Source organism: Poecilia reticulata, chromosome 13 (genome assembly GCF_904066995.2).
Source record: "Poecilia reticulata chromosome 13, P_reticulata-male-v2, whole genome shotgun sequence".
In the NCBI taxonomy this organism is placed as follows: Eukaryota; Metazoa; Chordata; class Actinopteri; order Cyprinodontiformes; family Poeciliidae; genus Poecilia; species Poecilia reticulata.
The window spans coordinates 8,283,726-8,310,487 of NC_088842.1; the positions used below are offsets into that span (position 1 = coordinate 8,283,726).

General features: G+C 41.6%; 1 protein-coding gene and 1 long non-coding RNA gene across 3 annotated transcripts in view; one reads left to right on the forward strand and one right to left on the reverse strand.

Annotated features, from left to right (window-relative positions):
• The window catches only part of esamb (endothelial cell adhesion molecule b), a 72,330-nt gene that overhangs the window by 36,691 nt on the left and 8,877 nt on the right, over positions 1–26,762 (reverse strand). The window lies entirely within an intron of this gene.
• LOC103474208 (uncharacterized) lies at positions 15,339–17,047 on the forward strand. The gene is made up of 2 exons (XR_535124.2): positions 15,339–16,082; positions 16,698–17,047. It is a non-coding gene; the product is annotated as an uncharacterized LOC103474208 (long non-coding RNA).

The window sequence follows — 26,762 nt, forward strand, 5'->3', positions numbered from 1 at the left end:
CGTTCTTTTTCTAACTTCGCTCGGTGTTTCACTATGGGAGATATGGCCAACTCCCGAATTGCATGCTGACCCCGAAGCAATGCTTGGCAGCAATTAATATTCAGGACTCAGGTGCAGCCTGAAGAGCCAACCCCAAGCACTGTGTGCGCCAATGATGATTGAGCCACATCCAGCCTGTAAAACCTCACAAACGTGTGTGGTGTAGCCCAACTGGCTGCAGCACAGATGTCTTGGACAGACACACCCCGGAACAGAGCCCAAGAGGTGGCCATGCTCCTGGTAGAATGGGCCCTCACCCCTTCAGGTGGCTTTGACCCTGAGCATCTATATGCCAGAGATATAGTCTCCACAATCCAGTGTGCTAACCTTTGGCGAGAGATAGGTTTGCCCTTATGAGAAGTGGCCCAAGACACAAACAGGTGATCAGCTCTTCTAAAGTCAGCTGTCCTGTCAACATAAGCCCTCAAAGTTCTCACTGGACATAAGCAATTAAGCCTCTTTTCTTCTGCTGAAGAGAAAGGAGGTGGATGGAATGCCAGCAGTTCCACCATTGAGCACCTGTATGATGTTTCCATCACCTTGGGCACAAAAGCAGGATTGGGTCTCAAGCACACTTTAGAAAGCCCTGGTGCCCACTGTAGGCAAGTAGGACTGACAGACAGTGCGTGTAATTCACCTACTCTCTTAGCAGTAGTTAAAGCTAAGAGCAGTGCAGTTTTCAATGTAAGCAATTTCATACCAATACCCTCCAAAGGTTCAAAGGGATGATGGCAAAGGGCCTCCAGTACCAGAGTGAGGTCCCATAATGGCATGAAGAGCCTAGAGGTGGGCAGCTTACGCCGCGCCCCCCTCATGAAACGGCACACCAAAGGGTGCTGCCCCACAGGTTTATCACCAAAACCCACATGACAAGCTGAGATTGCAGCTAAATAAACCTTAATAGTTGAAAAGGCCTTGCCCTTTTCCAACAAGCTCTGTAGAAAGCAGAGGACCTCCACCACAGAACACTGAAAAGGAATAGCCTGTCTCTCCACACACCACTCCTCAAAAACTCGCCATTTACCACTGTAAAGCAAACGAGTTGATGAAGCCCTTGAATTCTGGATGGTGTCGATGACCTCTGGGGGGAGACCTGTTGCATTTAAGTTCCACCTTTCACGGGCCAGGCCCAGAGAGCCAGACGATCTGGATGTGGATGATAAATCTCCCCCTGAGCTTGAGACAGAAGGTCCCTGCGAATGGGAAGGGGCCATGGTTGTGCTGACAGAACTTGGATTATTTCTGCCACCCAGGGCTTCGATGGCCACCATGGGGCCACCAGAATTAAGGACAGACCCTGTTCCCTCACTCTGACTAGAGTTGGGGATATCAGGCTCAGAGGTGGGAACGCATAGAGCAACACATTCGGCCATGAGTGAGCCAGCGCGTCCATGCCCAGAGGTGCGTCTCGGTTTGACAGGGAGAAGAACAGTGGACAATGAGCGTTTTCCCATGAGGCGAAGAGATCTACGGCAGCCCGTCCGTATCTCTGCCAGATCTGCTCCACCACTTGAGGGTGCAGCTTCCACTCTCCGTAAAGGGGGCTGCCTCTGGATAACAGATCGGCCCCTCTGTTCAGAATTCCTGGTACATGCGTTGCACGAACCGATAGAAATCTGGTGCTGCTCCACATAATTATTTCCCTGGCCAATCTGTGTAGCTGAATGGATCGGGTCCCGCCCTGACGATTGATGTACGCCACCACTGTGGAGTTGTCCGTCTTTACTAAGACGTGGCGGCCAACCATCAAAGGCATGAAATGCTTCAAAGCTAGGAATACGGCGCGTAGTTCCAGCATGTTGATGTGGAGCCGTGACATCTTTTCCGACCATACACCGTTCACAGCTCTGCCCATCATAGTTGCACCCCAGCCCGTCATAGACGCATCCGTAGTCAGAGTAACCCTGGACGATACCGCACCCAGGGGCATGCCCACTGCGAAGATCGCTGGGTCTCCCCATTGTCGGAGAGCCGCCACGCACGCAGGTGTTATTCTCACCCTGCGGTAAAGATGACGGCGGGGACATAGACGTAGTGAAGCGACCCACCGCTGAAAATCCCTCATCCGTAACAGTCCCAGATGGACAACGGAAATCACTGACGCCATGAGGCCGAGGAGCCGTAGGCAAAGTCTGAATGGAACGACTTTCCCCAGCCGGAAATGCGCCATGCACTGAGCGAATGACAGGGTTCTCCCCTCTGATAACGTAACGCGGTAGGAGAGGGAGTTTATTTTGAGACCCAAATACTCCGTGCATTGCACAGGAATTAAGCGACTCTTCGTCTGGTTTATTCTGAACCCCAGGTTGATGAGGTGGGTTAACACCACCCGAGAGTCGCTGATTGCCTGATCTCTCGATCGAGAGCAAATGAGGTAATCGTCTATGTACGAAAAAACTCTGATGCCGCTCGATCTCAGAGGAGACAGCGCCGCCTCCACACACCTGCTGAACACCCTCGGGGCTAATGACAGCCCGAACGGGACCGTTTGATACTCGTAGGCAGTGCCTTGGTAAGCAAACCTGAGAAACTTTCTGTGTGGGGGGTAAATGGCTATGTGGAAATATGCATCGGAGAGGTCGATGGTTACAAACCAATCCTCCGGACGAATGGAGCGACATAGCGTCTTGTGTGTTAACATTCTGAATGCATACTTGCGTAAGTGTTTGTTTAACACACGCAGGTCCAGTATGGGCCGTAATGACACGCCGTCTTTCTTTGGAATGAGAAAATAGCGTGAGTAGAAGCCCTGATGAACCTCCTCTTCCGGCACTATTCTGATTGCTTGTTTGGCTAGCAGGGATGCGATCTCGTCCTCCAGGACGTGGGCCGAATCCCCGCTGGCCACCGAAACGAGCACTCCGTTGAATCTCGGAGGTCTCACAGCGAACTGCAGTCTGTACCCCCTGGAAATTGTGGTCAAAACCCATGGGGAGACTGCGCATGCGCGCCATTCCTCTGTCTGAGCAGAGAGGGGGCCCGCCATGATGGGTGACGTCATCCCCTCTGCACTGCTGAGCTCTGCTGACATGCAGAGAGCGCCAGCTCCCTCTGTTGGGCACAGAGGGGTATGACATGGATTTATTTTTGCAATTTTCTTCTTTTTTTTTTTTTTTTTGTGGGGGGCTTCCTGCCCTCGGCAACATGCCTGGATGCAGAAAAGCTTCTTTTATTTCCTTTGATTCCCCCAGAACAGAAAAATGTGTGAGGGGGCACTGGTGAGTGCTTGGTGACACTGACAAAGTGCTGTGAAGTGTTACATGACAGTTTTGAAGTGCTGGAAAACACTGTGTTGTCTGTCTCAAAATTTCCTCACTCTGAACACGAGGAGGAGAATTTAACAGGACTCCTGATGAACTGAGAACCACAGGAGAATTTGAACACTGGACAGAGAGGTTTGCTCTGCTGTCTAAAAACCCTCTCTTCCGAGGAAGAAGTTGTGGAAAAAAGACAGGGGCTAGGTGGCCCGCTTCTTTTTCCCCTCCATGGGGTAAGATGGACGATTTTTTGCAGCGGCCGCTGCAAAAGAATGCTTACCCCATGGTTTTGGGTTCTCAGATTTACTTTGCTGGGGAGGTTGTGCGGCAGGCCTTCTTGGAGCCCTAGGTCCACCCTGCCGTCCTCTCACTGCAGCAGCTGCAAAGCCAGGTCTCGGTCCTGGTGGAGGAGTTTGGCTAGGTTTACGAGGCAAACAAAGGTTGAAGGCCTCTCCCTCCTGTTTTCTGAGGGTACTTATTTCCCTCATTTTCTCCAGGGAGGGGCCAAATAGACCTTTTGAGGGGTCATAGGTCGAGTCCATAATTTCAGCCTTTTGGGAGTCACTCAGGCCTGACAGGTTTAGCCATAAGGCCCTCTCCCCTGAGACTGCCAGTCCCATGACACGACCACAGCCTTGAACGGCACCTCTAGAGGAACGTAGAATAAGATCGTTCACCACACATATCTCATCCCAAAGGGTGGGGTTTGGTGTCCCCGAGTCCAGCAGACGACCCATCTCCTCCAAGATTTCGCCTTGATAGGCTGACAACAGTGTAACTGCATTAAGCGAGCACACTGATTGTGCAGCATATTTGTACATCCGCTGGTAAATAGATGCAGTGAGGCGATCTATTTTACCTGGAAGCGAGATGCTTGAAGATGCTGACACAGATCTGCGGTTAGGGTGAAGGTGGTAAGCCACTGAAGGCTCCACTGTTGGAGGTTCGACCAGCCCCAACTCACCCATGCCCTGAACCTCCAGTTTAGAGAAGCCCTTGGTGGGGAGCTTGCTCTTAAATGGGCTAGACCAGAAACGGCTCATTTCTCTCATGCAGGCAGGAACAGCTGGTAAAAGCTGTTTAGCCGATGGCAAGACCGGTTGCAGTCTCTTCCCATCATACAAGTCGCGTTCTGTACCGCCTGCGTCCTGGGCTGCTGGCCAGGGGATGTTCAGCTTTAAAGCAGCCCGTCTGCACACATCATACAGGTCACTGTCCCCAGGGGAGGCGATTTCCGCTCCGCTGGGCGGCCTGGACAGTTGAGTCGGGAAGACGTCATCTTCCTCTTCTTCCATGTCTTCCAGATCGAGGAGGTCGGAGTTTGCGTCACACTCCGTCTCCTCCAAGACTGTTTCGAGTTCCCCACTCCCCATTAGACCCTCAAACAGAGGGGGCATGGGCGAGGACTCTTCCTCCATCATGTCCGCCCAGCTCTTAGAGGCTCGCGGTTGATGCTTATCACCCGCCGCAACAGCTGAAGGTGATGAGAGGCACGGGTCCTGGCCGTTAGCTACAGCTACTCTCAGCCGCCTTTCCAGGATTTTTTCTGGCATCGACGAGCAATGCTGGCACCCTTGAGGGTCGGCCAGCGACGCCTGAGCGTGTTTAGCGCCCATACAAACGATGCACATAGGGTGCGGGTCCCTGCCCGAAATAAAGGCGCCGCATGACGCAGGGCACGAGCGGGATACACCCTCTTTAACCGTCGGTTCCGACCCTTTGGTGGGGGCGGGAGCCGTAGCCATGCCGAAAGCTTATTATGGCCCGTCGTAACACGTTAGCTATAAAGCTGAAGATAAAAGTCCGCTCGCCACGACACGTTAGCTGAACTTTAACAACTGTTTATGCTAGCGATGTACCGCTAAGCTGCTACCAAGCCCGCCTTGACGCGTTAGCTTAGCCAACAGTTACTCTGTTAATTAAAACAGTAGCTATAAAAGCAGCCCGCCTTGACGCGACAGCTGCTTCAAACGAAGAAATAAAATGCTTCTATGGAAGCACTTACCCAGCACAGTCCAGGCCTGTCCTGGTACTGCGTTCAGCGGCGTCTTCCTTTACGGAACGCCTAAGAACGGTTAAGCAGAGCCAAGCTAGCCTGAATGTGCTGAGGGAGCTTTGTTGTAGTTCTTCACACGGGAAGAAAGCGAGAATGAGTTGAGAGGGGTAGGTTGGCCGTGATATTGGATGGTGGGTGGAGCCACAGTCACGGCTCAACCTGTCTGTCGCAGACAGACGTGATGTCATTGGAGCTTCCGTAGTTGGGTCACGCTGAGGCGATTCCCATAGTGAAACACCGAGCGAAGTTAGAAAAAGAACCAATCATATTAACATTCAATGACATGTGTTCCAATTCAGCCCTAGAAATAAATGCAGTGAAGTACAAGCATCTATTACGTCTATTGAGAAAAAGGTTTTTTTTAATCCTAGGAATCCCAGCCAATTGCATTGACTCACTGGTTTTGCAGCAATCACTCGTCCTGAAAGAGCATGCGGCTATAGAGGGAAGCTGACTGCATGGAGTCGGTGATTTTGCAGCAATCCATCATGCTAAGCATGCTTGTGGCAACAGTGGAGAGGGAAACTCCCCTTTTAACGGGAAAAAAAGCTCAGGCCGTCTAATTTCTCTGATTTCTCATGTCAGAATCAACGCTGTCAGATATGTGGGTTTTTTTTTTTTTTTTTTTTTTTTTTACTTTTCAGCCGTATTGTAAAGAACACATTAATTTCCTAAAAGATAAAGCCTACCTTTGATAAAAAAAAGAAAAGAAAGTAGTATAGTTTGTACAATTAACAGTAACAGTGGAAATATCACAAAAAAGTAACGTATTAAAGTCCTGAATGTGTTTGCAACGTGGCAGCTTCCTCCTCCAGGCAGCTGAAACCATTCAGTTCCTTTAAATTGACAACGGAGAGGAGCGCCCCGCCGCCCGCGGCCACTGATCACTTGTGAGAGCGAGACGAGGACGGATCGGGTGATTAAGTGGAAAGTGATGAAAAATACCTTTTCCCCACCATCGTATCCTGACACGGAGTAACAAATAGATCCGAAAACCCAACAGAGAGAAATTACAACTCTCAACAAAGCGTGTAGCGCAGCTTTAAACTCTCCGTTTCCAATTTTCAACAAGTGTGAGCGATACAGGAACAAATGGATTACACAACATAAAGATAACGTTTCTGTCTATGTTTTGACACATACGAGGTGAGAGGACCGTAATCAACATGGATTATATCGAAGTGTAAAAGGATTTGACGGCCTTCACAAGCCCTGACAGGGCAGACTCAGGGTTGGGGAGAGGCTGGCTTGTAAGGTCCACAAATTATGATCAAACTAAAATCTGTGATTTCCTTCTTTTCTTCTTATATCAGTTCTGGGATTAGATGGAGAACAGTTGCTCCCTCGAGATTGGCTGTGTGATGGTGAGAGGCATATGAAAGAGATTTATGTGTAATCCTCTTTAGCCACTTCACCATTCTCTAATGCAAAGCTAAATGATAAAAAGCTTCTTCGCTAATAGGTAGCAGATTTGCTAATTGCCTTTTGTCGTTTTGTAAAAAAGTCCAGAGGAAAGGGGCGGAGCATGTTTGAAGCGATTCAGATTGAATAATATGGTACATATGTTAGTCTGGCACTTTACCAAAGTGAGTTTACCGAAGACTGTTGCAGTATGTGTTAGGTCATATATAAGTTTAGAGAGAAACAGTAAAGCCATGTACTCGTTTTAAAGAACCATATTGAGTCAATCCTACGCAATCTAGACAAAATGGGTGTTCCTGTCAAAAAAAATAAAATCAGAAACTCCAGGAAATTCCCCTCGATCAACTCTGTTCCTTAAATGCCTCTATTTTCTGTTCATATCTTTCATTTTGCCACAAGTTCAGTAATAAAAAGGTTCTAAACAAACTTTCCAGCATAGATGAGGAAATGTTGGATTCAAAACTGACTTAAGGCACTTGAAGCACTTTCTATCATCAGTATTTATCATGTTAAATTAATTAAATAATTGAGTTCAGAACTGTTTTAGTCACCAGAAAGAAAATTAGAAAAGCCAAAATTCTGCATTAAGGTCAGAATCAGTCGATACTGTCCAGATGAAGTCTGAACAGTGATGGATAAGATTTCCTGAAAACCTTTGTACAGGTTATACGTCTCAAAAAGAACATATGTATAACAAAACCCTGAAATTGACTCCTTTCCTTTAAAAATCACAACAATTCACCAAATGCCCGATTGACACCGTAAATACCAATATCCTGGTACAACAACAAATGTGCCTTATGCTTCACAATGAGTATTAAATCAGCTCCTGTAGATCTTTGTGGACATTTGGCAGCAGAGTTAAGCCTTTAATTCTGCCACAGCTCAGAGCATTGATTAGTTTAGATGAATGAGGCCGCTAATGGAGGCGAAAGCGGCAGTTGGTGTGACGAAGACGTAAATAAATAATTTGTCTTCACATGAAGTGAACCCGCTGTTTTTTTCCCGTGTCGTTTAGCTGCAAATGTTTGCGTGATGAGGCTTTGGTGAACTAATCCCACTCCCATTGTAGTTTTTAGCTCTTAGATCCACAAACTGATTTGTTTAGATGCCTTTCGTAGTGTGACTTGCGTGGCTTCTCCTGCCCTCCGACCCCGACGGCCTCACACCGGCTCTCCCCTCTCGGACCTCCTAACCGGTCGTGTCAATCTGCAACAGCTTTGCAGATAAATGATCACTGTTTCTTAGGCCAGGTCGCTAAGCTGCCTCTCCACGCTCCAAATCCTATTATCAGCCCAGGCTGGCTTTAGCAGGGAGGTAGAATAGGGGTGGACAAACGGCTTGCTTATGACGACATCATAATACGACCACTGTCATTCGAATCGAGAGACAATTGCATTACGGCGGCCAGACAGAGCGGGAGACGCTGAGAACCGAGACGACGTGTTCCGATCTGGGGGGACCAAAGAATTGATTATTATCACATTTGACATAAAGCACAACTAAATTCATGTTTATTAAAACAATACATAAAGAAATGGCGACTTGGAGATACAGTCTTCATGTAGGTGAAGGTCAATAAATGTTGAAATCTGAAACCATATCAATTCACTGAATACAGCGGTATATTAGAGAATTTATTTATGTCAACTTTAAAGATCATAACTTGGAGCTAGGGTTGAAGTGATTAATTGGATCTATTGTGATTAATCAAATCTTGAAATAATCGTAGATTAATTTAGTAATCAACTCATCGATAACTGGAGTATGCAGACATGGAAAAAAGGGATTTTTCTGAGGAAAACAAACATTCAGATCTGTGATTAAATCAACCGATTTATCGGGGCCGGTTTTCTTAATTTTGGGAAATCGGTGATCAGCCTGGGAAGACGATCTTATCCCTCAATCTTATCTACCTCAGCAAAAGTCTAAAAATAAACAGCTGTCCTTTTTTGATCTCCTGTGAAAGAGGTTTGACTGATGGACCGACCCGCCGGGTCATTTCTGTATGTTTGTTGTTAACAACAGACAAATCACTTTTACCAACTCAGTGACTTTCTTGCTGTTTATGGCAACATTTCAGACAAAAAAATTGGTATCATATGTAAATATATATGTGTATTTACCCAGAAATAAAGATTTTGTGCAACCAGAAATCATATCATTTCGATTTTAAAGCTTTATTTCCTCTCTCTCCAAAATGTTAAGTAGTTTGTTTTTGTTTTTTTTTAATGCTGAAATTCCAGTGTTTTTGGTTGACTACCATGTCCACAAAAAATACAAAAATATCTGCGTAACTTTCTTTTTCTGCACCATACCAAGAAAACGCTTCTCGTTTTAGACTCATACAAGCTCTCAAGGTCAAAACCAGCTCTCCTGACCCTCACCCTAAACCAATTAGGTCCCGGACAATGGCTGTAAAACTCTCGACTCTAAATAGTCGATGCAAAAGACGTAAAAATACACTTGGAGCAAGAATAGCAGCAACTTGACGTAGAAATCCCGCCAGATCTCAATCCAATCGAGCATCCGTGTTTACAGCTGAACAATCCTCTTCCCAACACTCAAATGATCCGTAAAGTCCATTGTCATTGTCCTTGTGCCAAACCCTGCAGGACACGAGAATCCCTGCTTCTATGACTCAACAGGTCATTGCGGATTTGGAAGCACAAAAAGACAAAACCACCGTTGTCAACAATCCCAGCCAGATTTCTCTGTTGATATCTCATACTTTGAATTCAGATGGTTTTGAACTCAAATCTGCACTGTAATCAAGAGTGAAATATATATATTTTTTAAATATCAAAAGAAACTAAATCTAAGATGGGAATTGTGTCTTGGCTTTTCTTGTAATTCAGGGGAATTACAAGAAAACACGTATTATTTACAGAAATACGAAGCAGTTTTAGCTGTCTGAGACTTAAGGTTAAAAATAATCTAATTATTCCGGACAACAGCTTTATCTTGACTTACAGCCACGAGTCTCATGAAGAGCACTGCTGTGGCGTTGAGTGCTTTTTTCCTTGAGGCTTGATACAAATGAGTAAAACGTATAATGTCTCTGGCTTCTTTGTCTGCAACAAATTTGTTGAACTTTGTACAGATCTATCTGCTTTTACTACCACATTATGTTCTGTTTTGTTGTAGTGTGAAATACCTTGTGTCTGATTTAGTTAAAATTATACATACAGACTTTAAGCATAAAACCCATCTGGCCCTATGTGGAAAAAGGACATTTATACAAATATTATGAGTGTAAGTTCACATTTGAACCTGTAAGTGTCTGGAGTTCTCATCATTACAGGTAAAACTGATAATCAATAAACTATTAACCTGGGTACTATTGACTTAGTAACTTATTTTCAAAAAGTTCCTCAGTTGGGTAAAGTATGTATTAGAGTACATAAAGCATGAAATGAGGCTTAAAATATCACAAATCTAGAAAAGTTTTTAAAGGAAAAATTGATAAAACAGGCCTCACAGTGCTCTATGAATGGAAGATGTGTATTTGTAAGCTCTGAAAAGCTGCATTTGTTTTTGCAACACTGTTCTTTATTTGGTATTAATTACATTAATTGCTGTGACATATAGAGTTACAAGCTGTTAATTTCTCCGCTTTGTTGTAAGTCGACACAGTTACGCCAAATGGAGACAAAGGCTGTTTACATTTGTAATTGCTGGAAGCAAAGGAGCTACAAAAAAAAGGATATACTTCTATCTTTAGTTAGCAAGCTAATTTTTATAAACCAAAGGAAAAACAAAACCATGTCATCTATAAATGCCAAGCAGCATTTTCAACTGAAAATAAATCAAAAACCTTAAAACACAAATCTGTGTAATAAATGACAGAAGTACTATGCTTTAAGAAGTAGCACAATGTTGTTTTGATAATTTTAAGACATAGTTTTATGGGAATGTGGATCCTTCAGATCAATTTGAGAAGCAATTTTGATAGGTAAAACTTAATTTTTTGTGTCACGTAGCACGGGGTGCTGATCTTGACTTGGTCTTGACTACAACTCTGCTATGTGGCTCCTCGGTTGCATGTCCTCCCCTACCCACCTTCTTTCCATCCCCTTTCAGTTGGATTTCTTTCAAAATAAATGCCACTAGTGGCAAAAAAGTGAAGTTCATGCTATGTTAGGACAGGAGACAAGATGTTTCCATCCCTGAAATTATGATGCATAGAATCACATATCTAAGTCTAAACTATGTTACAGAGTAAACACAATAAAAACATGCTTTATCTGTGGCATTGTTCATTAAATAGAGCATTTCTAATGTATTAAAATTATATATGATTGGTTCACTTAATTATATTGTTATTAGGGATTAGGTAATGCATTCAGCAAGCACTTCTACTTTTAAATCATAAGTATTTTTGAAAGCCAGTACTTTTTTACTTTTACTTAAGTGCAAATGTTAATGTGGTAGTTTTACTTTTACTTGAGTACATTTTTGTCTGTGTATTTGTACTTTTACTTAAGTACATTTTTTGAGTACTTTCTCCACCACTGCAGATAGCCTAGAGTTAGCCCTAGATAAGGTAACTAGAATGCCCATGCTGGTCGCCCAACGACTTGTATTTTTTCCTGTAAAGGAAAACTTATAAAGAAAAACAGTTGGCATACAGTATTCATAAGTGTCATACATCAGTGTCATGTGTTCTTCAGGCACAGTTTACTGTAATCAAATCTGATGACAAGCAGTGGCGCAACTACACATTATTCAGGTGGATGCGAAAACATAAATCCCCCCCTCCCCCCCAAGGAAGGTATGTCAGGTCAGGGCTGAGGACCCAAGGACCTCGTCTTCACCACCCCCCACTCCCCCTACCCCCGGGGCGACGATACGTGATAGGTAAAACTCGCTACATTTACCTCGTTATGTGCGCGAGGTGAAGGAGCTTAAGGCGGCGCCCCTATGCGTTGCATGCGCTGCATGCCCACTTTTTGCGCCACTGATGACAAGCATAAATGCTCAGTATCAAACAGAGCTGAAGTCGGCTTCAGACTGAGGCTTCCGATTCGGCAGATGGCAAAAGGGCAATTCCACCTTTTCTTGCTGATTTGGTTTCCAGAGTGCCAATATTAAAATGACCATATTTTCAATTTTTTTTTTTTTATTCTGTTTGACATCATTAGAAAGCCCAGAGTCCACCATTATAGAATCTGTAAATAACTCAGAATGCCCCCAGGGACACTTGTTCCTGGTTTTATCACGGCGGGTCACATAGACTCATCCACTGCTCTGCTGTCAAATCTGAATGTTTTCTGTCGTTTCTTTTTTCTTTTTTTTTTTTTTGTATTTCAAATGAAAACGAAGCATCATTTCCTACTTTCTGCTTTACTTATTTACATGGAAACATTCTGACTTCTGCTTTGATGACACGGGTGAGTCAACTCAGATGACTCTGTTTGCCCAAAGTAAATAACTGGAAAAGCATGTCAACCTGTCAAAATGTCTGAGGCAACAGGGGGGAGGTGGGCTCACCACACGTTTTCTCCTGAAGAAATAGTCGACGCAGCAGGGGGGAGCAGAGTCACTCCGAGGAGAGCCAGACGTTTATTTACGGGGGAAAACAGATATTTAAGCCGAAGACGTCCCATTAGTTTTGCAGGCATAAATCAGGTTGTTCTAAGTGATGTTGTTGTTTTGGGTCAAATTATCTAAGTGGGAAATGATGTGGGATGTGCAGCTTATAAGGAAATGAGTTTTCCCTTTTGCTCCAGCACAATAACGTGAGACGTGTCTAAAGGAACGACGCATCAGGAAATTTAGATGCGAGTGAAATGTTGCCAAACATGTCGGTGACGGGCTCAATGCAGCCGGAGCCTCCGTCCACAGTGAAGTGCACTTCTCCAGGCTGAATCCTTTCTCCTGCGTGTCGGAATAATTTCGACATTTTTTTTTTTTCCAGGGTCAGATTTGCTACCTGAGGAAGTTGTGTGACTTCCCGTGTGAAATGGAGCATATTTGATGTCTGAGCCTCGCCGGCGAAGGTGCCGCAGCTTATCGGGTCTGAGCAGGTCTCTTAGAAGCTGCTGTGCTCACTAGATCAATTTAAGGGACCGACCAGCCCTTGGGCTTGAAATGGGAATGAGCAAATTCCCCCTAAAAAAAAAAAAAAAGAGGGGGAAAAGAAAATCATATAGGTTGAGGTTCTATAGGTCGTAATATATGCAATTTCATGCTTGAATCCCTCTTGCTGCTTGGTGTCAAAGTGAGAAAAGAACGGGTTATGTTCTTTTTAATTTCTTTTAGTAATATCAAAAACAAAGCACACTGCGAGTATAAGGGGCGCTGTTATTGTGTATGAATTTCTTCAAGCCATGAGTTGGAAAACCGTTTTATGTATTTATTTTTAAAAAAAACACCCAGAAATAAGGTATAGCTTTAGGATACAGACCTTTGATGAAGACTTAGTTTTCTAATCTTAAAGATAAATAATGATTCTCAAACATCCAGAATGCAAAATCTTTATCTTTTAGAAGTAAAAAAAAAATAAGTAAAATTAACTTAGTATGTGTCAGCTTAGAATTCAAAACCACTATATTCGACTATTCAGAGTGTGTGTTAGGTAGGCCTGTTACAATAAGCAATAAATCAATATGATAAATTAAAACAAACTCAATACCCATTGGCATGATTATCATTTATCCCTCGTTTTCTCTGTTTCTTCCAAAAACTATTTGATAAAAGTCTTCAGTTTGCCGCTTTGGTTTCAACTAGACCTTCTTTTTGAAGGACAATTTGGTTTACAAAGACTTCATAATTTATTTTATTTGTTGTTTTGTTTATTTATTTGGATATTTAAAATGTCTTCCAGTTTCAGTGATAAATGTTCATTAGAATTTAAAGTTTACTTATCTTTGGGAATGTGTTCTTGCATTATTATTATTTTCGCCATTACCGTTAAATTCCTTGAAAATGATCTCAAAACAATAACTTCTGGAACAACTTATCATCTAGCAAAATTAGTTATCATGACAGGTTTAGTGTTAGTTCACAAAACACACAGCAAAAGTCCAGCAGCCAGTATATTCAGTGTTTATGCCATTACTTTTTTTTAGAAGTTTTTTTTTTTTTAGTTTGATCCATTTGTCGGACGTATTGCTGATCTGTCTTCATTTAACATTTAGAATGGGTCATGTCTTGGTTTTAACCAATCATTGAGCGGGAGTAAAAGTCATGAGTGCTCCAGTTTTCTGAACACTGAGTGAACGTATGAAGGAAATTTAGTTTTTTGAGGAAAGCTAAATTCTGCAGAGACATTCACAGAGAACTTTGCTCATTTTCAACGACCACAAAGCAAAGTTTAAACTTTTGAATGCAAACAAAAAGAGAAAGGAGAGGTTTAGTGAAAAAATTGCAAATTTTCATCCCTGTCGTAGCTAATTCTAAAGCAAAGCATAAAATATGCATAACTTACAAGTTTAAAGACCTACAAGCTATTAATATTAAACCTTAAGCAGTTACTGGAAATAAAACTGTTTCTGCTGGCTCATATACATGATTGAAATGTGTGCTGATATACAAAAAAAAACAAACTAGCAGCATTCACATTATGGCTCCTTACAGGAAACAATTTGTAAATAAGCCAAAAATGATGGTTGTCCCACGACAGGCCTGAGAGATAATTAATATCCTCAACTGAACAACAGAAGATAACTGACTTGGAAATTAATCCTGTGGCGCTCTGCGAAGCTGACATTTAAAAAATTAGTTCAGTTTAAAATATTCGTCGCCAGGGGAATGAACTCCATCTCCACCAGCATAAATCCAGACACCAGCGCCGGCTGCAAGTGAGCAAATATTGAGGCACAGTAACATTTCAGAGTCGGAGACAACTTTTCTCATCATATGAAGCAAACCGAAGAAAATTCATCTGATGAAAATCTATTTTTATTCAGTGTGAATGCGTCTTGTTTGAACTGCCATTTGACACAATATGATTTGCATATTAATAATGTATGTTTGGAGGAAAATGGCAAAGAGGGTAAAAAAAAAAAAAGAAACGTCACACGGTTCTGCAAATAGCAGTTTTCTGAATTTGTTCATTTGCAGAGAAATCTCCAAACTTGTTCTGTAGTTTAAACCGCCATGCAGGGTATAAGAAAACACAACCGTCTCCGTCATCATCTCTGCAGTTTGACTTTCAGTTGTTTTCAAGTTTGTAGCTTGCGGTCAAAATGGAGAAAAGGTGAGCACAAGGCAGCTATGAGAGCATGAAGCCTTTTAGCGTTTTGGACAATGTCGACACTGTGCAACAGGCTAAACATGGAAATGTAGTAAACAAAGTGCAAGTTCAGAACAATATATTGTGGCAAACAATTACTGCACTGCAAACAGCTTTTGCAATAGGAACATTGCACACACTAATATATTAATAATATAATTTATGGCTGCAACTAATAAATATTTTTAGTAATTGATTATTCTGGCGATTAATCAGATAAAAAAAATTAACACATTCTGCTGATTTCTCATTTAACCACTTAAGTCTATTTTATTTAATAATAGAAATATACTAAAAGATGAAAACAACTCGATCCCCTTTCAATAAGAAAAGTTTATTGTTGTTCTGGGCAGAAGATGTTAAGTCGTCGTACCAATTCATTGAAAAATCTAATCTACAAATTCGATTTTCCATCTCAATTGTCTAAATGTTTATATTCTTTTGTACAGTTTTTGCTTAATTTCCATTCTCGTTCTTTCAGCAACTGGCCTTTTTTCAGTTACAAATTACGGTAATCAATGACTAAATTACTTTATTTCAATAATCGATTCATCGTGATGCTCTTGAATGATATATTGTCGTCAATATGTGGCTCTCACATCCTGTTTTTAAGAGAGGAGTAGTACAAAGCACTTTAATGTTTAAATATGGCTTAAAAACTTACTTCATGGATTTTTGTAATTTTTCACACTTGACTTTTTTTCATTCTAAACTAACAGCACAGGTTATCAGCCTCAGAGGTGACAATACGGTAATTATTCTGGCTGAGTTCAATCCTCAGTCATTCCAAAGAGTCGGCCTCCAACGGCCCGCTGAGATTACAGTCAACATGCTTAACAATTTATTCTGCTTGGCATTGTTTCTATTTTCAGCCTCGCCAATACAAAGGGGTTATTTCCAATGGAAACAGACTGAAGAACCAATGAAAATTTGATCCGCAGACTAAGTTGATGCTACAGCTGCAGTGAACACCTGGGGGGATAGAAAGAGACCGACGTCGAGGGGATTAAGGAAACGGCAAAGCTAGTTTCAGGAGGATTTGCTGTAATGGAGACAATAGAAAAATGAGGTAAAGCAAAGAGAACAGTTCCTACTCAGTTAAATTGGTCTTCTCTGAATGTTTTTGTTTCCATGAGTCCAGTCTGGATGGATTGTCCTTTGCAAAACATTTCAAGTTGGTTCAAATTCACCTTTCGCGACACAATGAAACATAAAATTATGTCCCGTCTAGTCATGGCTGTGACTGTATGATACAGCGTTCATAGCACCACAAGCACAAATATTATTCTTGAAAATCATTCCCATTGGAAACAGCCTTCTTCATTTCTACTTTTAATCTCATTTTTGAATTTGCTGATATTTATTGTGGAACGAACTTGGAGAGAGCGGCAAAAATAACGTTTCTGATATTGTCAGTTTTGTTCTTCCATTTACTTTCAATGACTGAAAGTTATTGTGACAACAATAAATCACAATTCTTATAAGAAATCACAATAAATAATCAACAATAAAAATAAAAAAAAACAAAACAAAACAAAACACAGTTTTCACCCTTTTTACCTCCAAATCGCCGCAACAAGATTAAAACAATAAACTTTAGTCGTCGTGCCAATTCATTTCCAACTGGAGTTCAGCCAAGACAATCATGAAATGTTGCTGAAGAGTGAAATTACTGTCTTTTCAGGCTGGCTCAGCTTCTTCCTCTCTTAAGAGTGAAAAGTCCATTAATCGGTAAGAGGCTCTGAGTAAACCCCGCTGCCTCTCCTCTGTGCTGAGAGGAGCAGGTTCAGGTGTTCTCCTGATAAGGATGCCTCCTGGAGCCGCCCTTTAGAGGTTAAACCGCCTGACCAGCTGTGGCCCCGCGGTCAACCAAGGTTCTGTTTGAGGGATTACATCCTCCACCTGGCCTAGAAACGGCTCTCCATCCCCGGGAAGGAGCCGGTGGACGTCACCAAAGGAATCCGAGGAATGTTTGTGCAAAAGGTTCTCAGCAAATACAATTTTAATGCAAAACGATGCTGCTAGTTGACGGGAGCCAATTGTTTTTTCATTGAGTTGTCCTGTGGTTATAAGTCTAAATCAGAAAATGTCAAAAGGAAAAGCAATAGAGTTTATGTAGTTGCTGCATGGACGAACTACAGCGTACAACAAACCTATTCTTGATATGCTTTCTCTGAATTTTGGCCTTCAGATCTAAATTCTAGGAAACGTCCACTACATGCATCGAGTTCATTTGTGGCTGCCAACAGGTGTCGTTTATGTTTTCTTTGCAAAAGTACAGAATGTTGTACATGTACAAGGAAATACATTTTGGCTCACACCACATGTACTTGCCAATCAAAAACTGTAATAAAGTGGAAAAAAAACAGTGAAATAAATTAGAAATATTTATTTCACTAAAAAGCTATTTCATACTTCAATCTGAAGACTCAAAGTAAAGTGAAATATAAAAAAGCAGTGTTCACTAGTGCCTCAATCTAAGATTGCTTTTTTAATTTTAAAAATTAATGTGAGATGTTTCTTTTCCCATCTGTTCTCACACTTTAAAAAAAGATTTGATAGACTTCAAACTTGAGACTAAAAGTGATGTTTGAATCGTATTGCATCTTAAACAATAAAATGTTATTTTATATTAAAAAAAGTTGAATTTGTTTTTAACTTCATTTTCAATTAATCAACAGAAAACACAGTAACAGTGATAAGCTAGACATTTTGATAATGAAAGTTGTCACGTTAGCACAGTTGTCTTAAAAATAAAAACAGAGCCAGAAGTATAAATATATTTTATTTCTACTAGGTACATGAAAGCAAAGCCAAGCAGCAGAAAACAGCTGAAGTTTATGAATTCTGTATTTTCATCAATCTTTTTCCAAATGCAAACTTCAAAGAGTCCATCAAATAGCATTAATGGAAACCCATTTTATTGGCTCCAGTTAAGTCGGTGGAAATGAATACGCAACGCAGTCCACTGAACTAAAACGAAGTCAGTGACTTTCATTCAAAGGTGCGAAGGTGTGGCGAATTTCAACCCGCCTCGTTGGAACGACCCGTTAAGACGTGACACACTGAACCACAAACCGAAGTCGCCTAAAGCCTCTTTATGTTTTCCGTTCCCCGCCGTTTGAACCAGGTGAGATACAGGGACTCGCAGCACAACGTAGTTTTAATCTCAGATTGAATGTCAGCAGTATTCGTGTCCAAGTTCCCAGTTCACTGCGGGATTGACCTGATGCACCTTCTTTAGCCTCGCACAACAGCGCCTGAAGCCTGCAAGGGTTACACCTCAGCCAGATGACAGCATTAATCTGGCTATAATAACCCTCCCCTCCATCTGGCGAAACATTCAACCATCAGGAGAATGGAGCGGGGACGGCTCCGACTCCTCAATGAATACTAATCTCTCCCTACCGCGCGGACAACAATCGCCCTGCTTCCTAGATGCATCATTTCCGTCTTTGCTCCTCCAGTTTTCCAAAGCTGTCATTCAACTTTTTTTTTTTTTTTTTTTTAAGAAAACCAACCTATTACAAATCCAGAAAGCCCATCCAACAAAACTGGGGGGGAAAAAACCCAACAGAACTGTAATCTTCAAGCGTCTTAGTGGGAAAACTCATCTGCTGCCACCCAGCCACCAATTTCCTACCTGCACCACAATGTCGCAAGAATAAAACAATTTTTCCCCCCCTTCCTTTCATGGAGGAGCAGTTTTGTATTTTTTATGTTTGCCTTTTCACTGCTGAAAACTAATCTTGCTCTTTGGATAAAAGCAAACATTTCAAAACGCTGATGAAACAACCGTAGGCAGTCGTCGAGAGAGAGAGAGAAGATCTAATTACGGTTTTCTCCGTTTGAAGAATTTCGATGCGTTGCAGAAACTGCGTGAAAGTTAATTTCGGTTATTCAGCTCCGATTTCCTTGAGCCACGAACGCTGGCATTAGTGGCCTTCTTTTGTCTGAAGCCGCCACAAACAGTAAAAGTCTGGAGGCAAATCAATTGTTTCAGTGGATGATAATTAGTGTGTGTGTGTGTGTGTGTGTGTGTGTGTTTGTACACCTGGTTCAGAAACTGCTTCCATCCAGAGCAAAAAGGTCCTATTTAAAAAGATAGAATGCACCTCATTAGAGCGCACCTGTTCTAAACCACGGTGACCCTCACCCACGGCCGGCGTGTTAATGACACGCTCCTCTGAGACGAGCCATTTATTGGCTGCAATCAGCCGGACACCATCGACCGCTGAGCGTCCGCAGCTCGCCAATGTTAGGATTGTTTTATTTTCCCACAAGAGCAGTGCATTCTGCAGCGTTATCGCGTCCAAAGGAAGATGGAGGAGTAAAGATGTAATTGTTAAAATATGTCCGGAATGTGTAATGTCCCCCGATGGAGGAACCAGACTGTCCAGCAGCGGCCACATCATTAGTCAACTCGGACACCGAGGTGATGGTGAAGCGCCACCTGTTAGGCTTCCCCACATGCTCATCAGTCTGTGCTTCTTTATGACTCACTGCACTGAAAATCTACGTTTTTTCAGTTCCACGTTTCAACAAACTCGGACCCAAAGAGTGCTTGATATTGATACATGGCAGTGAGGCGTGGGAGTTAATGAGGTGAGATTCACTCACCGAGTAAAAGTAAAGTGTGGATATTGCTAGCCAAGCAAAGGGTCTCCTAATGAACCACGCAGAAAAGATCTCTATTTTTTTTACCACTGATGTGTGGATGCCTTAATGATCTTTCAACATATATAGGGAGGAGATCAGCAATTAGGCAATGGACAGCATGAGATTCGCACAACAAAAAGGAAAGATGTTTACACATTTGTTTAGATAGAAATTGAGATAAAACTATGCAAAAGCACAATCAATTTTGAAAAAGAAAATACTGTCAAATCGTAAAATTTTCACATTTTGTATAGGTAAATTGTTGTCTGAATAAACAGAAAATTGTGGTTTACTCACTTGGACTTTTATAAAACCAGAACCTGTTATGTTGCTGAATAAAACGATAAAAGATTAAAAGAATAAATTACGTGAAAACCTTAATTCCCCATGAACAGAGATGCAGACAGTCTGCGGTTGAACTTGAGGGAATGCTAAAACTTTTTTTCATGAAGTGCGTTAACTCAAATTAAACCGTTCTTATTGCCATCATGTCTTTTTACATCATGTTACAATTTTTCTCTGTCATCTCCTCTGCTTTTCTATCAACACATCTTCACCATTTGTAGAACACCAATAATTTTGAATGAGAAATTGAATGTTGAATGTTTATATTTCTAAACAAAACTGCATAAAGACTTTGTTTGGACCATTTCTCTGTCCCGTTCTCGTACGGCCCTGCCATCTTTGTTTCCGTGTCAACTGGCTCCACTTAAGGGTCTTTGGTAAGGAGCTCTATGGAAAAATGATCAATCAAAATCAATATGAGGCTCTGAGTCACTTTAAAATTTAAATACAGGTCCTTCTCAAAAAATTTGCATGTTGTGATAAAGTTCATTATTTTCCATAATGTAATGATAAAAATTAAACCGTCATATATTTTAGATTCATTGCACACCAACTGAAATATTTCAGGTCTTTTATTGTTTTAATACTGATGATTTTGGCATACAGCTCATGAAAACCCAAAATCCCTGTCTCAAAAAATTAGCATATCATGAAAAGGTTCTCTGAACGAGCAATGAACCTCATCATCTGAATCAACAAAGTAACTCTAAACACCTGCAAAAGATTCCTGAGGCTTTTAAAAACTCCCAGCCTGGTTCATTACTCAAAACCGCAATCATGGGTCAGACTGCTGACCTGACTGCTGTCCAGAAGGCCATCATTAACACCCTCAAGCAAGAGGGTAAGACACAGAAAGAAATTTCTGAACGAATAGGCTGTTCGCAGAGTGCTGCATCAAGGCACCTCAGTGGGAAGTCTGTGGGAAGGAAAAAGTGTGAACCCATCGAACCTGTTGGACTTTTATCAGCTCTGTGGTCACAGAGGTTTGGAGAATCGGCCGACAATTCTTAAATCTTACCGTCTAAACCAGACTTAAGACTCAAACTCTACTCATCTCCTCTCGACCGCAGCCCAAACGCTCTGACTCTGGTCGCTATGGTAACGTTTACATATCCCTTCAAAATAAGATACAAATGCGCCACAAAAACGAACATTTTACTTTCGTGAAAATTTTAACTCACGATACTGACTAACGGAGCCCTGAGCTTGTTTCTCTGCAAGAGGACGGTTCCATCTGGGAGTGATGGGAGACAATGACACCAGAAGTGTTGCTTATATGCACTGCCTGCTTGGTCTCTACGTGGCGAAGCAGTTTGAAGCTTCATTGCCTCATTAGCAGCAGGTCGCCGCATGTTACGCAGAGCGGGCTTGTAATGTGGGACTCACCTACCGGTCCAGGATAAATCCATTCTCCTGTCTCTTCTCTGGGCCTTTTCCCCTTTGCAAAGAAACTTTCCAAAGACATCTGATCTGTCTCTTACTCATTTTGCTGCTTGTGGCCTCAGTGTTGGCGCGCAAGTAACCGAGAGAATCCGGTTAAAGGATTTTCATAATAAAAGATCCTCCAGACTCAAATAATACATAAAACGGAAATATTTCACTATTTCTTGCGCGGCCCGGTACCAATTGGTCCACGAACCGGTACCGGTCCACAAACCAGGGGTTGGGGACCACTGGTCCAAAGTACTTTTTTCGGATGAAAGCAAATTTTGCATGTCATTCGGAAATCAATTTGCCAGAGTCTGGAGGAAGACTGGGGAGAAGGAAATGCCAAAACGCCAGAAGTCCAGTGTCAAGTACCCACAGTCAGTGATGGTCTGGGGAGCCATGTCAGCTGCTGGTGTTGGTCCACTGTGTTTTATCAAGAGCAGGGTCAATGCAGCAGCTATCAGGAGATTTTGGAGCACTTCATGCTTCCATCTGCTGAAAAGCTTTATGGAGATGAAGATTTCATTTTTCAGCACCACTTGGCACCTGCTCACAGTGCCAAAACCACTGACCATGGTATTACTGTGCTCAATTGGCCTGCCAACTCTCCTGACCTGAACCCCATAGAGAATCTGTGGGATATTGTGAAGAGAAAGTTGAGAGATGCAAGACCCAACACTCTGGATGAGCTTAAGGCCGCTATTGAAGCATCCTGGGCTCCAAACACCTCATCAGAGCCACAGGCTGATTGCCTCCATGCCACGCTGCATTGAAGCAGTTATTTCTGCAAAAGGATTCCTGACCAAGTATTGAGTGCATAACTGAACATAATTATTTGAAGGTTGACTTTTTTGGTATTAAAACACATTTCTTTTATCGGTCAGATGAAATATGCTAATTTTTTGAGACAGGGATTTTGGGTTTTCATGAGCTGTATGCCAAAATCATCAGTATTAAAACAATAAAAGACCTGAAATATTTCAGTTGGTGTGCAATGAATCTAAAATATATGACAGTTTAATTTTTATCATTACATTATGGAAAACAATTAACTTTATCACAATATGCTAATTTTTTGAGAAGGGCCTGTATTACAACAAGAAACATTTTGGCTTAATCAGAAGTTTACTTTACACTCAAATCTGGCAGGAGAGTGAATATTATTTAAGTTTAAATACTGTTTATAATTGATACAGCAACAAAGACTGGAATGTACTGTGAATGTACTGTAAAGTTATTTCAACAGGTTTTGATGAATAAGTGGAAATGGCCTTCTTATTTTGGGGAATAAAAATAATCTGCAGCAGATGTTCTTTTTTTCTCTCTTATGAGTTAAGTACTTGGGGAGAACAAATTACAAGTCAGAATTTGCAGATCTGTTCTCAAAAATGAGTAGAAAGCAGCACTTACAAGAAAAACCCTGCTCTAACCTTCAACTCCAAAAACATCCATTCCTACTTCTGCCAAAATTATTTAACATACTGATTGTTACTTATTATTTTATCAATATAATTTTCATTTTCATTTCAGTCCATAAAAATGAAGAGGACAGCTACTTTAATCTCCAGGTCTGTTTTTGCAGCCAGAAATATTTTCTTTAGCAATGTTTTTGTTTTTCAATGTAGACAGTTTTCATACCACCATCGTCTTAAACCCACTGAGGCGCACAAACATCAAACTAAAATCCTGCATTCATTTATTTATACTTTATTTATCGCCTGCCCTCTTTTTGCTCCTTTGTTGCATTATTTCCCATGTTCTTTTATTCAAATTTACAATAAGCTCTTCTTGCTGTATCAAAAAGCTAATGTGCCAAAATGTCCTGAAGCGTCATTTATATTTAAAATCAGAAGTGTTTTCACTTGGCCCACCAAAATATGAAAACTGAGCTAAAGGAAAGCTGCAATATATCATTTAGTGTTTATATACCCAAGTTGAAATTCGGAAGCAGCTAATTAATAAATAAACCCTTCCTGCTTCTACAAGAACGACAGAGAATAAGTAGAAGAAATATACTGTCAATTCTGTTACTTATTTAATGGGTGATCAGTGAATATCAGCTGTAATATGTAGGATTCTTTCACAAAGAAAAAGCAAAAACAAAAATAAGTATGGTGTGCAGTGCTGGACTATTGGCTGGGCCAACACACAGCTATAGCATTGTGCTAATATGGGTTGAACTACAAGTGCTAGCATGTTGACTTCAATCCCACAAGGGGTCAAAAGTTAAAACATGGGCTGCAATGCAATGCAGGATTACTTTGTATTAAAAGTAAAATATTTCTGTGAGATTTTCAGATATTATAACTTGAACAAATCTATATATTTTTAAACAGCATAAGTCGAACAATAACACTTTATGCGGGTTCACCATACAGACATGCTCGGTGTCTGTATGGTGAACCCATATGTCTGTATGGGTTCACCATACAGACATGCTCGGTGTTCATTTCCAAGCAGTGGAAACTCGTTTTTGCGGATGTGCGTCATTTTGCTGAAACATTTTTAGATGCTGCCTTAGATGTTTCTCGTTAGCCGTCTTTGGATGTGAGAGCTGAACATCCACTTTAAGCTTACACTGACTTTGACTTTTGTCATTCAGACATCCACTTACAGTGTACACAACAACATTCTTCAGCCGTTTTGTTTCGGCTCAAGGATGTGAGGAGTCTTGAAATTGTTGAATTTACAGACTAAATTTAAAAATCTCCATAAATTAGCATTTAAAAACCTACAAAGATGTGTACAAACATCTTACAGAGTGAGCTTAACATATACAAAACATACACATGGTGGCGCAATGTGCAGATGTAAACGGACTATCCTCACCGCTAGTGGTGGTTTTCTCTGGAATCTTTCCCTTGTATCTCAATAAACAGAAAACTGTTGCTGTTCCGAAACTGCAACTTTTTGATTCATCTCATTCTTTCATAATTCAAACATTATTAACCAAAATTATTTTTCAAACACCTGACTTTGTGTTTTCAGCTGACTGGCAATGTGCAGCAACAGAAGTGAGATGGAAGTTTGGCCCTGTTCAGACACATTCCCTTAGACTTTAGGAAAAGACTTGAAACTGTATCGAATTTACAGCTGAAAGGTTTTCTGGGTATTCTTGGATTCTGTGAAGCAGCCTATGCATAGTGGGAAGCTGCCTCTGACCTTTACAATGTGCAAGATAACATTGAATGTTGCTGGTAAAAGCACTTATTGTATAGCAGGGTCATGACTGCCTTCACATTTGGGCTGTATGACCTCAGGGAAACATGTACAATTTATCTATTCCTGAATGTTGTGTGAATATTGATTTTATTTAACCCACATTTCCCAGACTCTTATTTCTTTTCCTTCATCACATTGTCCACATTACTCTTTCTGAGTGATAGCACCACAGTCCCTAAGGATATGCATCAATTGTATGCATGGAGGACAGTGAAAGTCTATTGGAAAGGAAAAACATATTGCTGCTATGCAGAATGCGGATGCAAGCCACAATATTAGGTTATTAATTTTATAAATAAGTTGCACTCAATAGTAAGGCTGGACAATATGGCTGAAAAACATAACATATGCCTGTCATATTAGTCAATATATAGATAATTGTTGATTAATTTATTTTTTTTAATATTCAAAATACTGCCAAACCAGTGGCATTTCTTCTTTTAGCCACAATTTCCTCTTAAGTTGTTGTATTAATTTTCTCCCTTCATTCCACTCTGTTGTGTTTTCTTATATTCAAGGATGAGGCCCGTTGGCAGCAAAACATGAAACCGCTCCCACGTACTGAGGCGTACTGTGTGTATTCTGTGAATAATGCCAGTGGACAGTTGAGATGTCATAGTCGAGTGTACCGACTGTCTACATTTCACGTGATAAACTCTTTCATTTCCCACAATGCGAATGGATACTAGCAAGTTTGATGCTCTAGCTAGCTGTTAGCGCGGCGCAGAGAGTAGCAGTCATGCTACATGTTCTTACGACCGATTGCGCTGACTCCACATTTTCAGCTTAGCGTCGCACACCAAACTGTTTAATGTGATTGAGGGGAGGCAAGCGGTTTCTTGTGCGAGTCAGTACGTCACTGGGTATGCGTACACCAAGTCCGCCTCGAGTATGGGCAGAGTTCCGAGGAATGGCGTTTGCCTGAGTATGTTGGGGGCTACTGTTCAACAAGCTGCTAAGCTAGCAGGTTGTTGTTAGCTTAGCAACAACAACCTGAGCAAGTAAGTTTAGCTAACTAACGTTCCTCTGCCTATATACCCCAGAATGCTGTGTGGTTCTGGATGAAAGTAAAGTGAAATTATCAACATTCTATTGGATATCGTTTCCATTGATATTAATCACATGTCTATCACAACAGCTGTAATATCACCTAACCCAACACAATAGAGTAAGTTGGTGACTTTTACTTTTGTCCCTTTTCGCTTTTTTAATAAACATCAAATGGTTGTCAATGGTTTTCAGCTTTGGCGTACGCGTGTTCTGACCTGAAGTTAAAAATGAGCAGTTGTACAGCTGATTATGTGCCAGAATGCTAAAGGATCTGTCAGCACTACCATATTTCCACACCCATCAGCAATCTCCTGTCTCAAGTCACGTCAGCTCGGCGAGCCGGGACGCAAAGATCCAATCAACACCTGTCAGCTTCCTCCGCCGCAGCTGTCCTCGCTGATAACTCCATGTTCTGATCCATCCACGTCAGGATGAATTCAAACAAGCAGCAGCTGCTGGAGCATGTGTCTGTTCTCCACTGTCATCTTTGCTGTGAGCATAAGCCAATTAATTTGCCCCAGTTATACATGACAGAACTCTTTGCATAACTCCGGCTCTTTCTGCCTCCGCTCTTTCTGCGCAGCTCCACAGGGGTCTTCCCCGAGAGTTCACGACACACAGAGAAGAAGGCGGTCAATTAGGCCTCGCCATCAGAACACACACGTACACACACACTGAGGTGTGCGTTGGCATCACATACGCAACCATGCCTGAAACCAGTGGTGACTTAACAGTTTGCAACAGAAGTATAGAAATTCAGCTGAACGACGTAATTCGGAAGAGGTGCAGCATCAGGGGAGGAGTGATAACAGGATGTTTTCTGCTTATTTCCCTGCAGGAGTGGAGAAAGCCAGAGCACTTTGTCAGATAAACAGAACTCAAATAATGAATTTATCAGTGCTTTTCCCCCCCAAATCAGAGTAAATCAGTTCATTTCTTGAAAGAAACGTAGAGCTAAAATACCAGATCATCATATCTGCCAGGCCTTTGAATGTATTTTTTCTTTCAGACATGTTTATGCTGCTTCACAGAAAACAACCAAGTT